This window comes from Limulus polyphemus, unplaced genomic scaffold, assembly GCF_000517525.1.
Source record: "Limulus polyphemus unplaced genomic scaffold, Limulus_polyphemus-2.1.2 Scaffold3710, whole genome shotgun sequence".
Classification (NCBI taxonomy): domain Eukaryota; kingdom Metazoa; phylum Arthropoda; class Merostomata; order Xiphosura; family Limulidae; genus Limulus; species Limulus polyphemus.
The window spans coordinates 59934-65992 of record NW_013669320.1 but is presented as its reverse complement, the minus strand read 5'-3'; positions in this window follow the sequence as shown (position 1 = coordinate 65992).

The following is a 6059-nucleotide window of genomic DNA, read 5'->3' as shown; positions in this document are numbered from 1 at the left end:
GTGTTTTTATACCGAATATGACCGACTTTTACCGACAAATATGATAAATTGTGTTTTTATACCGAATATGATCGACTTTTACCGACAAATATGATAAATTATGTTTTTATACCGAATATGACCGACTTTTATCAACATATGTGGTAAATTTGTGTTTTTATACCGAATATGACTGACTTTTACCGACAGAGATGATAATTTTGTTTTTGTTTTTATCGAATATGACTGATATTTACTTACAAAAGTAATAAAAAGCTAGAAGAAATATTTGAAGAAAGCATGTATGACTTAAGTCTTTGAGTTAAACAAGGGGACCTTCATTTCTCAGACTACCATTAATTCTTTGAGTTAAACAAGGGGACCTTCATTTCTCAGACTACCATTAATTCTTTGAGTTAAACAAGGGGACCTTCATTTCTCAGACTACCATTAATTCTTTGAGTTAAACAAGGGGACCTTCATTTCTCGGACTACCATTAATAATGCTGGTAGAAACATGCGGATTTTTTTGGATTTCAAAATGAAAACAAAAGTGTCAATAACGACATTGCTCTCACGATTTCTCATTATCGACTGGTTTTTCCTAAAATCGGGATGACTAACTTATTGATTTGTTGCTGTTTTGGAGTAGACAGCGCGAATGTGTGTATACATTTCAGAGATCAGAGTATGAAAGCATTTTATTCACAACGGGATTCCCTGCCTAATCGAACACAAATAGTAAAGTATGATTCATCTATCAAATGGTAAAATAAAACATATCTTTCCTATGGTCAACAGTTGTCTCAGTTCCAAATCAGTATACATTTAGTGAACCTTAGTAGTCGCAATGTTTATTAATTTTGAATGCTTTGGCTTTTTACCATTGTCATGATATATTCGGTGACTGACCGCTGTCCCAGCGTGGGACGTGTTTATTACATACCATTTTAACTGAAGCACATTTACTAGAGCTTATTAACAGCTCGACACCGAATATATCATGACAATGGGACGTGTTTATTACATACCATTTTAACTGAAACACATTTACTAGAGCTTATTAACAGCTCAACTACGGATTTACAAAGCTAGAATCAGGGGTCCGATTCCCCTCGTTGGACTTAGCAGCTATAAGAAAAAAACACACACTCTAATAAACAGTATCTATACTTTTATCAACTTGCTTATCTGTCTGTCTGTGTTATCACATCTACCTACCTATATTTAAGCTCACTGTCCTAAATAGTTAAATTTCCCTAAACCACTTGATGTATAAATTACTTGTTTATTTGACTTACATATTTAGTTTGCAGTTCCACGAGGATTTCATTCTTTCTTTTTATAAAAGAAATTTGCGTTTTTTTCCTTCGTTTTCATTCGTCTAGATTTTGTTTTGCTCGTGACGAGAAACATCCGATTTTCTTCGTACGACAAGCTATTCAACAACCGTGAACTAATATCAACTTTTCTGGTGCCGTAAACATCAGAGGCAGATAAGTTGCTCAAAGCAAAGAAAGTTTAGTGTTACGGACCAGTGAAGATACTGTGTGTATGTTTATACAAGTGTGCTATAGTTGACACCTCAATGAAAGAAAACGAAACCACAAATAACACAATAAATCTTTCTTTATAACTTGTATTGATAACAGCGGTGAATACTTGGAACGTTTGTACTCTAAAACTGATTCACTGATCAAATACTGCTTGAAGGACGTATTGTGCAAAGTATTACTATATTCAGATCTTCCAATTCATTTTCAAAACTAAAGCACTGTCGTAAGTTGTAAATAAAAGAAATGTGTATATAACCATAAAGGTAATTTGTTTTTTATGATTCCTGAATTCATACTTAACATAAGCATTATTGAATGTATTTATTAGATAAATAAGTATTCGAATATATATTTTTATTTCAAAACATACACAAATAGTGTCTTAATTCTAAAAGTGCTGATTCTATAAGAGAATATTTCCATATAAATAGCCGATAAAAACTCATACAGTTAATTGGACTACGTCGTGGCGCCATCTACTGGCATATTAACTAGACACACTTTATGGTCTAAGCAAATTTATTCAAACGATCTTCATATAGCAATTGAATATTCACAACAATAGTTAAACGTTATTGCTGCTTTGTTGAAAGTTAAATCCTAATGAGGGTGTATAGGTGTTATTACTAGATAATGAGTGAACATCTTTAGCATCTTTTCCCTTAGATTTAGTCAAATAATTCCTTCAAGCATAAAATAAGTCTTCATAAATAAACTGGAATTTTGTAGAACAAAATGATAAATTAGGTTGGATTTCTTTTTTTATCCTTTTTTTCCCTACCAACTTTACATTCTTCAACCAATTTTATCCCATTTTAACTCGTGATATGTTGTGTTTATACGGATGAATTGAAGATTATACAGTGTTTTTGTGCAGATAATTTGATTTAAACTAAATCCGCTTGAATTGCAAGTCTAATTATGAAGAGTATAATAATTGTTCTTTTATATTACTGAGTTAAAATCTTACTGTGTTTTCTTCTAGGCCGTTTTTAACGTTGCAGTTAACTCTCAAAATACATTTTATAAGATAGTGTTCTATTAGTTTATTTCCAAAGAAAGATAAATCTACTAATTACGCTATCAAGATTATCAAATATATCAACACAGAACAATCACATAAAAATATAAATTTAGGCTGTTTCCAACTTCAATCTTCAGAGCAATTATTAAACTATAATTCTTCAATTATATTATTACGTTAAGATCCACTGAAATAATTATATCCTTTCTTTAAGATCCACTCAAACAATTATGTCCTTTCTTTAAGATCCACTGAAACAATTATATCCTTTCTTTAAGATCCACTGAAACAATTATATCCTTTCTTTGAGATCCACTGAAACAATTATGTCCTTTCTTTAAGATCCACTGAAACAATTATATCCTCACTTTAAGATCCACTGAAACAATTATATCCTTTCATTGAGATCCACTGAAACAATTATATCCTTTCTTTGAGATCCACTGAAACAATTATATCCTTTATTTGAGATCCACTGAAACAATTATATCCTTTCATTGAGATCCACTGAAACAATTATATCATTTCTTTAAGATCCACTAAAACAATTATATCCTTTCTTTAAGATCCACTCAAACAATTATGTCCTTTCTTTAAGATCCACTGAAACAATTATATCCTTTCTTTGAGATCCATTGAAACAATTATATCCTCACTTTAAAATCCACTGAAACAATTATATCCTCACTTTAAGATCCATTGAAACAATTATATCATTTCTTTGAGATCCATTGAAACAATTATATCCTCACTTTAAGATCCACTGAAACAATTATCTCATTTCTTTAAGATCCACTAAAACAATTATGTCCTTTCTTTAAGATCCACTGAAACAATTATATCCCCACTTTAAGGTCCACTGAAACAAGAAAAGTTCACTCCACTTTCAAAGATAGAATTTAATTACCAAAAGTAAATTTCCCAGATCTATAGGTTGTTCTGTATACTAAAACAGAGATAATTTCACTGGTTTCACTAAAAAGAGATTTTCGGGATGATATTTAAAAACAAAATCTGTAAAAAGTCGAATTTATTTCATTTTATGCTCACTGGATATATCTATACAATGCTGTGTGAGTATTAAAAAAAACAAGACTCGAAATTATTTTGTGTAGATACACAATAGATATTTTTGATAGTATCTAACAACAATTGTTATAGTGTGTACGCCTTTTACAAACCGGCGAAGAATGATTACCATTTTATTTCTCATAAGACATTAGTATTAGGCCTACTTCGTTTTAAAATGCTACATTCTTAACATAGTTCCTTAGGGATTTTCAAGAATTAGTAGATATTATAATAATAGTATTACAACCACACTATATTTTTCATATCCATTTGTCGGCGACGCGTTTCGCTAAATCCAGAACTTTTCAGGCCGGCTGGGATACAACAAGCATAGCAGTGGTTGGAAAACTATTTATAAAGTATTAGAAAAACAATTATCGCTAAATAAAAAAGCTATATAGGGCTGGCTACTGAACTTGAAAATATGAACCAAACAAGATAGGGATGGAAGTGGACATATCACTGATCCGACTAATGATCACATAGCTGACTAAGACGTCTTGGCTTTATATGGAGAATAAAATCCCTACATTACTGGCTTCCCCACTTTGTCTATCGAAAACTTGGTGTTGGAATAGAATCTTAGCTTTCATCATTATACTTTTCTTTTAGTTAACTATAGAATACTACTTTTATGACAAATTTACAATAGAGCAACATTCTACGATTGGAAATTCTGGTTCTATTTGTTTTGCCAGTGAGGAAGCCAGTAATGTAGGGATTTTAATCTCCATGTAAAGTCAAGACGTCTTAGTCAGCTATGTGATCATTAGCCGATCACGTGATATGTTCACTTCCATGCCTAACTTGTTTGGATCCTTTTTATCAAGTTCAGTAGCCAGTCCTACATAGCTTTTTTTTTAGCGATAATTTTTTCCTTATACTTGTTTGTTTACTTTTTTTATAAGATGGCGTACGTGAGATACTAGGTTATAGAGTATATTCTAAAGCTTTATAAAGTTTGCATATAATAATAATAATAAAACAGGTAGTCAGAGATCGTGAAGATTGTTTTGCTTTATCAAATGATGATACAATTATAGTTACTGTTAGAACTAGGTAGGCGCTAATCCTGTTGAAGAAAGATGATGATGAACGAAAATAAAAAATCTCAGATTTGACTATTCACCTGTTTTTGAACTTAGGACGTTCTAGATAGCTGAAAAGCGGCATATACATCGGGGATAGAGCGATTTACCAGGTAGTTCTTCATATCTAGCTTCTGATGACCTCTATAGAAGAAAATCCAGATTACTTTTGTATTGATTTAATATATGCATCTGTGTCATCCCTACATATAGAGTGCTGGGGCACTCTCCGATAAGCCATTTGATACAACAACAGTTATTTTGGTGTGAACGTCTTTTATAAACACGAAGAATTATTACAATTATACTTATCATAAAATATTAGTGACAGGCCTACTTCACTTATAGACATTGCTTTCTTATATTAGTCCCTTAGGGATTTCCAAGAATAAGAAGAGTATTCCAACCACACTATATTTGTCATATCCACTGTCGACGACGCGTTTCGCTCAATCCAGTGTTTAAAAATGAAATAGGTTTAATACTAATGTCTTATGACAAGTAAAATAGTATGTAATAATACACAAGGTAGTATAAAGCTTGGTATCTTTGTAAGTCGAGTAAAAATGTGATAGAGGTCGCTTCAAGTAAGTGTTTATATTTTAACGCTGTCTAAACAAACTTCTACGATTCCGCGAACCAACTTTTAACGAATCAATTGATCCATGCAACAATGTTCCTAGCTAAGACATCACTAGGTTATTATAATGATATAGCAATTCTTCTTGTTCTTCTTATGGATTGTATGGGAAGGTTGTAACAGCCTTCGCGTTGTCCTCTTGTTTGGATAAGATGTTGCCTGATAAATCTATCGCCAATTAAAGTACCAAGAAGGAGACCAGACGTTGCTAAACGACCTCCAGGTCAGCACAGAAAGTTAGTGTCAGATAAAGACCCTTTTCAGGGCCCGCAATTGAGCTTGTTGTAATACAACGTAGAAAGAACTGACAATGAGCATTTTCAAAGCATTATTTTCCAAATATACATTGGCAACATATTCAAAGTGGCCACGCTCTTTTTTATAGAGTCTTATCTCTCTTCTACTTAGATTGACAGGTTTGGCTGGAAAACAATTTAAATAAAAAAACAAGATAATTTTGCCATCTCAAGTCATTCGAAAAGAAGAAGCAAAATATTAGTACTCAGTTTAATGTTGGTAAGCATGCAGAATTATGGGTAATCGTTAAGAAGGGTTTGTTAGCAGGTAAGCACGCAGTTAAAGGTTGTTGAAATGGACAATCTGACTGGCTAACTATGCGATTACACAAAGTTTCGATTAACCTCCGTGTACTCTTCAAAAAGTTGTTCACCAAATCAATCTGTGTTTTACAGATTCGCAGG